The sequence below is a fragment of the Pocillopora verrucosa genome, chromosome 6 (genome assembly GCF_036669915.1).
Source record: "Pocillopora verrucosa isolate sample1 chromosome 6, ASM3666991v2, whole genome shotgun sequence".
Classification (NCBI taxonomy): Eukaryota; Metazoa; Cnidaria; class Anthozoa; order Scleractinia; family Pocilloporidae; genus Pocillopora; species Pocillopora verrucosa.
In genome coordinates, this window is record NC_089317.1 from 10,182,196 (window position 1) to 10,193,678 (window position 11,483).

At 37.8% G+C, this 11,483-nt stretch overlaps 1 pseudogene; it reads left to right on the plus strand.

Moving 5' to 3' along the window:
• LOC136276947 (fibroblast growth factor receptor 1-A-like) overlaps positions 1-6,999 on the plus strand; it is a 97,036-nt pseudogene extending 90,037 nt beyond the window's left edge.
• The last annotated feature ends 4,484 nt before the right edge of the window (positions 7,000-11,483 follow it).

The following is an 11,483-nucleotide window of genomic DNA, read 5'->3' on the forward strand; positions in this document are numbered from 1 at the left end:
CAGGCATTTAACTTCAAATGCAGCCCTGATGAAGCACGGCGCGTGTTTCCCTTTAGAAAAGAAAAATAATAACTAAATTCACGAGTGAAATCTATAAGCCCATGAAGGCACTTAAAAAAGAAAACCAAGTCACGATATTCTAACCATTAACTTAGTGGTAGTAACTTAAGCTTGACTAAACGAGCCTTATAACATAGGTTATTATTCCTTAAGGTAAAACGAGTAGCTCTCCTTTGTATGTTTTCAACAAGGATTAAATTGCTAGTACTTGACTGAGGGGCCCATAACTGAGAGCAAATACAAAAATGAGAGCGCACTAAAGAGCAGTAAAGATGCAAAAGCACCGTACTACCAACAATAGCAGCGCAGTTCCTTTTGAGAAAACCAAGCATTCCATTTAGCTTTAGCTACAATCATGACAAAGTGATCTTTCCAAGAGGTGTCATTTGCAATGATAATACCTAGATCTTTTTCGGCTGTGACAACCTCCACATTAATACCATTTAAAACAGCGAGGAGGACTAAGGCGCTTCCTAGAAATTCTCAAATTGCTGCACCTGGTAGGCTGAAAAAACAACTCATTTCGCATAGACCAATTTTAAAGCGCGTCTAAATCCTGCTGCAGATGCAGCAGGATTTAGACGCAAGTAATCAGAATGGTGGTTATTAACCTTCTAACATTTAGAGTCATCTGCAAACATAGCCAGTGTTGCACTGGTAACAACATTATGCATGTCATTAACAAATAGTAAGAACAGTATCGGTCCCAATTGTGACCCTTGTGGAACACCTAACCCTACATCGGTCCATCTAGAAGACGTTCCGTTTATTACCACTCTCTGACTCCTCCCAGTTAGATACGAGTGAAACCAAGTTAGTAAAGGGTCTTTGATTCCAAAGGTTGATAACTTGGATACCAGCTTAGCGGGACATACAGTGTCAAAAGCCTTGGCAAAGTCAAGATAGATAATATCAGTTTCAATCCCACGATCCAGCGCGCCACCGATATCATAAAAAGCTTCTAAGAGTTGCGTGACACAAGACCTTCCCTTTTGAAAACCATGTTGGAATGGATATAGTAACTCCTTCAAGTGCGGAACGAGACGCGAAGCCACGCAACGTTCTTGGACTTTAGAAATAACTGGTAGTAGAGACACAGGACGATAATTTTCTACGATATCTTTCTTGCCTTTTCTAAAAATTGGAGAAACATTTGCTCTCTTCCAATCAGATAACTGAAAGCCATGACTCAGACTGAAATTTATAATCGTTGTTATAGAGGGTGCTAGAGACTCTGCACATTCTTTCAATGCGATCGTAGGTAATTTATCGTGACCGATAGCTTTATGAGTGTCAAGTGAGCGCAGTATATTCTCGATTTCGTCAACTGACACTATGACATGAGCTAAAAAGTTCTTTACTCCTGAAAATAAAGGCACGTCAACATTTACTTCACAGGCAGATTGATCTTTATATATAGATTTGAAAGAGTCATTAAAAGCCTCTGCACGTCTTTGGTCATCGGAAAAGACAGCATTATTGTAAGTCACCTTTTCAGGAATCGGCTTCTTTTTGCTTTTAAAAGAGAAGTGTGACCAGAAACGTTTGGAGTTCCTGTGGATTTCGTCGTTTATATTCTTTACGTAGTTCCTTCTTTCAGCGCGTAGACGGTTCTTGATTTTTGTCAATCTGCCCATAATACTGTTATCATTCACTATAATATATTTAGAAGGTTCACTAAAGGATAAAGTCTGTTTTTCTTCGGTGGCAGGAAACCACTCTAAGAGCATGATATTCGTCTCCACTGCTCGTAACTGGGGGAAATGAAACTTTCAATGCTTGAATGCAGAGGATGCCAAACCTCTGGCTATTAAGCTAAAATTTCCTTAAGACAATCACATATGAGAAGCTCAGGGCAAGTCTACTCTGCTCATATAGTCTGACTGTAGAGGGAGGGTACGGCTACATGTAGGCTGACTGTAGCTGAGCCTATATCTTGTCTCCAGCTGCTTTTCTAACTGGACTAAGCTGTCTGTTAGGATTTTACAGTCAGAGAGAATTGGGTTTGTTTTGTAATATATTTTATTCGCTGTTTCAGAACATTTGGGAATTCAAGTTATGAAACAGGAGGAAGAACTGATGTAAGTGATATGATGAAATCTTTTATCTTCATATATATGTACATTTTCCTGTAGTCCTAGGTGCGATTTGTTTTTACGTTGCTGTCTTTACTGAGAGTCTTTCCACTACAGTTTACAGTTCATACCCGAACCCAGAAAGTTATGATCAATACAGATTTTAAGTCTATTATTCATTGATATTTCAAATAATACTGGTTTGTTTTTCATAAGACAGCTGATTTGAAGATTTGAAATAATTTCCGAGCAAGTTAGGTAGTTTATTATCTTTTGTTGATTGACAACAACTTTGTCTTTGAGATTGCAGTCGAATTGCTTAAACCTTCTCAAAGCCGTTACATGGCACTGGATGACAGAACTCGTTCACGAGTGATGGCAGATGTCAGTCCACTCAGCACTGAACAAATCAGCGAGTACGCTTCTCTTCGTCCATACACACGCTCCTGGGAGATTCCTAGAGAACATGTGACGATAAAGCAGATCGTTGGAAAAGGTACTTTTGGTCAGGTTGCCAAGGCAACAGCCGTAAATCTACAAGGAAGAGCTGAGAAGACGCTTGTAGCAGTCAAAATGTTGAAAGGTACCAAGAAATAACGTCATTTTTTACTTGGTCTTTGAACTGACTTAGAAGTCTGTCGAAATTGTTCCGTTTATTTTGATTTTAATGATATGCTTCTGCATAATTTCCAAGCTCCTGTTTAGAGTAATCACATTCTATATGACTAGTCCACAGTTATGTCCATAGTTTGAAGCTTGTTCTACTTGAGGTAGCGATGGAATTTTCAGATGTAATTTAAACATTCCTCCTTAAATGATGGTCACATTTTGGAGCCTAGGCACTTTACGTTGACAAAGAAAAGCACTTTGAATATGATATATGTTAGGGTCGCACGATATCTATTTATCTATCTGTCTGTCTGCCTGTCTTTCTGTCTGTATATCTATCTTTCTAGCAATATTTATATCAATCTATAAATCTATCTAGCTATCTACCTATCTCTCTATCTTTCTTTTTCTTTCTATTTATCTATCTATCTTTCTTTCTATCAATCTATCTTTCTGTCTATCAATTTCTATTTATGTAATGTAGTGATTTATCTATCTGTATACGTTTACCTAGATAATAGTATTATTGAAATGTTATTCGGCCATGATTGATCGGAAATCCTGTTGCAGGAAACGCTTCTGAATCAGAGAGAAAGGATTTGCTGTCAGAACTTGAATTGATGAAACAACCTCATCCTTACGTTATCAAACTTTTGGGATGCGTTACCAAGTCTGGTAAATACTGAAAAGTTTATTATCAGCTATGTTTAGCGTCAAAAAAAATTTAGATTAAAAGTATAGATTAGTTTCGTTTTTCTCGGTATGTTGGTGTTTGAGCTTAAGATATCTTTCCTCTTAGTTTATATAGTATACCATAATTATTCGATTTGGCGCCTGGGGCGCTTAGTTACTTTTGGTAGGCAACGGGAGGGTGCTTATTTGAAACAGGGCGAAGAACCAAGCAAACGACTGGTATCTTCGGGTAAAAGTAGCCTACGAGTACTCCGTCCCTTTTCGGCGAAGTAAAAAAAAAATCAGTGGAAACAAAATTAACACAGGAATTGATGGGTACGAATAGCAGAGACCGTACTTTTCGTGTGCCTCACACCCCGTGGTCCGCGTGGCCCTCTTTGTTTAGGTTCAAGTAACTGTCTTGAAATCAATTCACAGGATGCCACTCGTAGGTACCTTATTTACTCGACTGATCACCGCGGCGTTCATTACGTTTTTATTGTTTTTGAGGAGGTCTTTGTCGGTATAGTACATTTAATTTACCCTATCGTTTCATTACCCATTGTTTCCATCTCTGTTAACTTCTGGGAAAATCGGCTGACCGACGCTTAAAGCTTGGGCATATTCTATTCTTGCGTGCACGTGTGAGGTCTCGATAGAGTTAATTTGACAGCAAAGAAGTAGTCACACTTGTATACTGTCCGCTAAGCAGCAGCGTATGTATAATCAATAAGTGAGATCTACGATCAGCAAAATTTACTGGTGGACCAAAAATGGGCCAACACCAAAACTGCGTGCTTAAGGTTTGCATACATGTGGCAGATATGAGCCGGTCAGATGTGAATACTCTATGACGGCGGGAATCGTTCTGGTAGTCGACCTTGAAGATAAACATGACCTGCTTTAAATGAAAGTTTGATACGATGTCAGTTTAGCGGCATTGACATTTTACACTTCCCAATTATTTTTACTTTGCTTCTAAAATAAACTTACAAGAATTGTGAATATTACCGAGTTATATGATAGTTGATATTTTATTTTCTTATAAACGTTGAATAATTGTCGTAGTCTTCCAAGTTGCTGTGCCGTTTATTGGAGAGTGACGTTTACTGTTAATTTTGCTTCCATCTGCGGTAAATAATCAAGTATTTGCGGAACTTTGTTTGTCTCCCTAGAGCCACTGTTTGTGCTGATCGAATATGTTCCTTTTGGGGATCTGCTGGGTTCCCTGAGAAAGAGCCGTGGATTGAATGATACTCATTACAAAGACCCGGATATCAAACCACAAACAAATCTGACCTCACAGCAGTTGATTAAATTTGCTTGGCAAATCGCTGATGGAATGTCTTATTTGTCATCGATACCAGTGAGTGATGTAATAAATCTTTGAATGGCTTTCTTATAGAATAAGGCCTCATTCGTCACTCACCATACCTTACTTTTCATTAAATCGTGGACTCACTGCCCAGAATGTCATCCCATGTCAGCTGAGTCACCCCTAAGTCTCTCGTTTAGTTAAATGGTGTTTTCCGAAAGAAACGTTTTCTCTTTGTGTAAGGTTATTCATAGAGATCTTGCAGCTCGTAATGTGTTGGTTGGAGAGGAGGAAACATGCAAAGTGACGGACTTTGGAATGGCCAGAGATGTGCAGGAGGGCAATATTTATGGAAAAAAAACCAGGGTATGAATTATTTTAAGAAATCGTATAATGTTCTCGTTAGTCTTGGATTGTGTGGCTTAAGATGCCTCACTGGAGTGACTGCTTAAAGAAATCAGTAAATCCTGTTCCGTTTTCCGAAACTTTCGTTACAGTGTTGTCGCCATTGGGAGCATTAGTACTTTTTAAGGACTAGGCTAACTCCTCGCGTTTTTACTTCTTATTCATGGGCGTCTCCCTGTAAAATGGACTGCCATTGAGGCGTTTCTTTACGGAAAGTACTCTACTAAGAGTAATGTGTGAGTACAAGGAAGACATGAACGCTGCAGTTAAGCTCAATGAGAATGGTTTTGTATTAACTTTTTTCAGGTCTGCAAAAGGTTATTTGGTTACTTTTGTATTTGGTCTTTTTATTTTGCTGGTGTGACGTCATCTCAGTGCGGAGTGGTTATCCTCATTTTTCATGGTTAGTGAGCAGGGATCAACTCCTATGACCCTGTGCAGGTGTCCCTCTCCACCCCATTTCCCCTTCCCTTTAACACCAAAGATGTTTCAATTATATTTCTTTGCAGGAAAGAAATTTTATTGCCTTAAATGTATCCCGTTTGTTTTACAGGTAGAACTACGGAGTTCTCCTCTATGAGATTTTCACGATTGGTAAGTTACTAGGCAGATTGCCAGTCCATTCATTTTAGCCTCAGCAATTGGGGGGACACGAAGTCATGAAGTAAGAAGGGTGTACCAGTGTCTGTATAATTGGCTTTTGGTCATACCAAGTCGCTGGCCTCAGCTGGAAAAAATTATTAATGGAAATACATCCGTAGAGCCTTTCATTTTAGAGTATGTTGACATTACCTGCTGTATTCAGGTGGTTCACCTTATCCAAGGATGGATGGAAGAAAAATTTCAAACTTACTTTAAGAGGGATACAGAATGCCTAAACCGCAATATGTGGATGATTAGTTGTATGATAATATCTTATTGTTTCTTGATGGCTTTTATCGTACATTAGTATGTGCAGCTTAAGATAAAACCATCTTTACTTATTGAACCAGCTTAGCGAAGGGAAATGAAAGAAGAAGTACACCATCACCAGTTGATTTCTGTTGTATAAATCTTTTGTCCTCTATTATAACAAGATGGAATTATCAGACCAAAATGGTTTTTGATAAGTCGAACCGTTTCTAATTAAACTTTTTTTTGACGTCCTTTTAGGTATGACATAATGACAAAATGTTGGAGAGACGACCCTAACTTGAGACCATCTTTTGAGAAGTTGAGACACAAACTCAAAGAAATGGAAAACCAGCACAAGGTAGAATGGTAGAGTTTACAAACAGACTCTCTGTGTTCTTTTTTCCTTTTCAAAGTTTGATTGTTAGAATCTACCACCATCAAGTTAATTTGATAACGGCGGCACAATGAAGGCTTGCAAGCGTAGTTTATGGCTTCAATTTATTTCGCTTTTACTGAGAGCAGTTTTCAATTGAGTTTCGAAAGTGGAAATCGAAAGTAAAAACTAAAACTAATCCCAGCTTGATCACACGCGTTTTTCCGCGCTTCAAGGGCGATGCGAGATCTTACTTTAAGTTCACATTGGTTAATGTTGATGCTAACCTTTGTCCTGATTGATAGTTGTGAATACTTTGGATTTGGTTTTTCAAGGGTTAGGTTTAGGTTTAGTTGGTTTTTCGATGATTAATTTAAGACTTCACTATCTAAAATTAATTGTAACAGCAATATACTCTCTTTCTAGGTAAAAAAATGAAGGAACCCTCGAAAGCTTAACAGAGTATAATATAATTTATACGCATTTTTCATATTTTTTCGTATGTCTTTTTTTTGTTAAGGGGCTGATAAACTTAAAAAATTACGATGATCGACTCTACGTTAATGTTGATGATCTTGCAGTGTGAGCGAGTGATTTCTCATACAGGGAAGGATGGAGTAATGAATGTTGCAGCTCTAGAATTCTTTTACTCAAAATATGTATTTTATTTTAAAATGTCCAACAAATCCACATAAAAAAAATATTCCAATGTTGCATCTGCAGTCCTTTTTGTTATATTTTGAAATTTAGCGGATGAATCCCTTGTCTGAAAAAAATTTCTTTATTGATTAAGGTGGTCTAGTAGGGAAAACAGTAAAATTTTTTTAATCAGCAGTTTAACCATGTTTAGATGGTGTTCATCAAGAAAAGTTAGTTTTCCGCCGTGTACTGATCGATTTCATCACAAAATCCTAACTTTTATGAAACTTTCTAAATGGTTGTAATAGGTTTATAATGGCCTAGCTATTCTTTAAAAATAAAGAAAAACAATTTAAAAAATCAAAGGACTCAGTTTCTATCGATTATAATTGTCCCCCAACCTATCTACAGAGTACTGAGATTCTTATTCCTCTGTTTCACTTAGAACTGTTGACAATGAAAGTCATATTAAGACGTTGTCCCTTTTAAACTGTGCATTATTTAAGTCTTACATTTCACTGAAACAAAATTAAAATTATCCGTGCAAAGTTCAAGCGATCATGGCATTCGATCGAGAAGTTGACAACTAAAGAATTTAATAACAATTTCAAGCAGACCAGCAATCTCACAAAATTTCAGTCATTCGCACTTCACAAGAGAAACGAGAAAATATGCAGAAAGCCTAACCGCACTTTGTTAAAACGGCTTCAGAAAGGCTTGATCCACAGGCAAAACGTAAAGTCAATTATGACATCAGCTCAGGAAGTCTCACAACACTGACGTATTTCCGCTTCTTGGTGCTTTCGATCTCTCAGGCTCCGCCTCGGGTATAAATGTAAACGACCACGGTTAGGTGGGGTACCTCACCTAGCTGGGGTCCCTCACCTACCTGAGGTCTCCCACCTACATGTAAACAGGCCCTTATGAATAAATATAAATAATTTTTGCGAAATTACTTTTGGCCAGAGGCCGTTAAGAGAAGAAAGGGTGACCTTGTAGCCCTTTCTCGTTAAAGGCCTCCGGTTCAGTTCTCGGTTTGTACTGTGTTTAGATGATTCTTATATCAACAGCAGCAGATTGCTGTGCCTTTTAGATTATTCAAAATTAGAGGAAAGCTGTTGTTGTTTTGACGAAATCGAAAACGTGAATTGTTTCAATATAACTGCGATCTAAAATATTCTCCTTCGGATTGCATGAAATTACAGGGGCTTGGTCACAACTAGCGCATGCGCATTCAGAACAGAAAAATAATGGCACTAACAGGCCATTGGCAGCCATGATGCAGTCGAGTTTCATCCATTCAATCTTCGAACGTGTTGTCACTGCTAAAAAGGCTAAGATGTGACTTACATCAAGGATTCAATCGAGTATTGTTTGTATATTTTACCAATACCTTAATTGTACAATGTTTATGTTTCCATGTCTATGTTAAGTTATGGAAGCACAAAAAGACGACAGGGAATTTAAGATGGCCAATTTGTGTGGAACAAAAGGAGTCAGTAGAACATATTTCAAGAACAAACTATGTCGGGAAGGAGGCCTCTCCTTTGCAAATCTCTACTAACTCCAAGGTATGTTGGCAAGCAGTCAGAATCTTATATAAGAACTGCTGATTACATTAGGCTTTGCTTGGAAATGACAGCAAATGAGCTTGACTTCATTCCTGACACAGCCAGTGTTACCTTCTAAGATCTCAAAACTGTGCAGGATTCATTATCTTGATGGCGTTGAATTCTGAGATTGTTAACTTATAAACGCTTTGCAAACCTCTTTCAATGTATTTTTAAAGAATTAGTATGCATAAAGCTGTCTTCCTTTGAGAGCTGTTATGTTTGTGTTCTGTCGATTTGCTGATAGAGCCAGTGAGAGTTAGTTTATATTCTTTTCTTTCCCTAAATAGTCAGAACATTATCTTTACACTGTCTTTATCAAGAGGGAAAGCCCTGAAAGTCATTGAAGGTCGCACAAACAATGGGAGCAAAATTTTGTGCACATATTGAATTGTAATTAACTTGCCTAGTTCGTTTTGCATTTTTGCTAACATCAGTGACACACTCAGCTGCACCTTGCATGCCACTTTTTTGTTCTTACCACATTTTAATGCCATCTGTGATCCATAACGGAACAGATGCACAACAAGATACAATCTGCTGGTTAAATATAATATAGAGGCAAAATGTTGATAGTGGTGATGTCACCTATTTGCTGAGCTCTAATAGATCGTAAGTAAGAAGGAATTAATATATGTGTATATCTTTCATTTTATGATGTAACGATTTGGTATACCATTAAAAACTACCTGTAGTTAAATGCGAAACATTTGATTGGGGACGAGGTCTCCCTTTCTTCTCTTTCGATCTCTTAGCGGCCTCCGGCCAAAATTAATTTCGTGAAAGACGCTTTAAACTGCCCACGGAGGCGAAAAAATACCACAATTGCGTCGATTCACATTTCATTAAAATTTATTTAGGCATTCAGACCTGTAACGTAAATATGCAATTTTCAGAGCGTAATTCATAACTGTCATAGATTTACCAGAGTGTGTTCGTCTCGCGTCAACAATTATTAACCACGAACGGATAGTGTGGACTAGTGGTTTTACAAAGCCTAATGAAAATAGGGAAAATATGGCCAATAAGTATCATTTTATGATGAATTGAGATTGGAATGAAGAACCCTAATCCTCCCAGTTCCGCTCTCTTTCCATTTCTCCGGCTCTCCCTGAAAAGGCAAAAATCAAATTATTTATATTTATTCTTGAGGGCCTGTTTACATGGAGGTATGGAACCCCCGGGTGGGTGAGGTAACTCGGCTAGCTGTGTTCGAAAAATAGCCCGCGTTTTTTTCCTCTATTCTTAAGGCGAAGCCCTAGAGATCGAAAGCACCAAGAAGCGGAAAGACGCACGTTTTCATACGAAGATTTCCTGCGCTCATAACGTCATTATTCATTTTATGTTGTGCTTGTGGATCGAGCCATTCTGAAGCCATCTCAGCAGTGTAGCAAAGCGTGGGAACAGGCTTTCTTTTTACTTTCTCGTTAATCATCCTTTGCAGCGCGGATAACCGAAATTCTGTAAGACTGCAGAATCTGCTTGCAATTACCGTTAAATTCCTTAAACTTCTCGATCGATTAATGAAATTGAACGGTGCATGGTGAAAGACTTACTTTTCTTAATGAACACCATCTACAATCTAAAAACACCATCTACTTCTGTCAATGTTTGTTATGGTCCCTTGGTTCCTAGGCTTCTCTTGCAGATTAACTGCAAGTTGCTGCCTTCAAGAACAGTTGGTTTACTTTTAATTCCACTGATATTGTCAGAACTAGGAGCACTTAAAAAAATAACAAGTAAAGTTCAAGAATAACTGAATGGCATATACACATACTATAAAAAGCAACAAAAATTTTTCTGAATTCCTTTCTCAGCTTAAACTAAGCATTACTATTTAACTGCAGTTTCAGAAAAACAGTTGTAGAAATTAATATTAGGACTCAAGGGAACCATTTACAAAACAGTTTTTCAAAAATAATTTCTTTAGGGACTTTAGTCCACCAAAGTGTGAATAGCTAATTATAATGTGTCACCATAAATGACTCACCCAATGTTTTTGTAGCTGTTTTTTATTTCAGTTTTCTCCCAGTTTCAGCTGTATATGGTGATCTTTGCTATCTGACCTCTACATATAAAAGTATGCAGTGAATGGGTAAAGATAAAATGGAAAATAGTCCTTGACTGTAAGCCAAAGAGGACTTTGGGTGTAACTGCACGAAATTACAGAAATCCCAACATGACGAACCCTTGCTTGTAACCTATTAGCACAGAAATATTTAGAATATTTTCCGCTCCTTTCGATTTCTCCCACTCCTCCCGAAATATGGAATTCTTCATAATTGTTCTTAGGGAAGAGCAAGAGATATCAAAAGAGGCGAGGAGCGGTCAGCATCAACTCAGAAAGTTCGAAGACTTCCTGGGTTGATGTTGTCATACTTTTTGTTATTCTCACGGAGTTTTGAGTTTAAGCAAAATCTGCTTACAGACGGTTGAGAGAGTTTCAGAAATGTCCGTGGTTTGCATAACTATAGAGAATTATCCGAATTTCCACTCCCAAAGAGTGTTTTGACGAGGCTTAAGTCCGTTATTGCTTTTCTAAAATATTCCTCAGTTATAATTATAAACACGGACGGCGTGTTTTCACAACCGTGTTACCCCCATCTAAACACACATATCGACCAATGAGAACACGCTGCTATCTAAAAAATATTCCCTTAGAAAGGACTATTAAATAATAAAGATCAGTAGAAAATTAGGAAATCATTTCATTTGATTACACTAATTACATTAACTCGTTTCGTTTCCCAGATAGTTGGGTCAATATGCAATATACAGCCGTCCCAACCGAACAAAGGACTTAGTATACAACCGAAAGATTCAACCGCTAA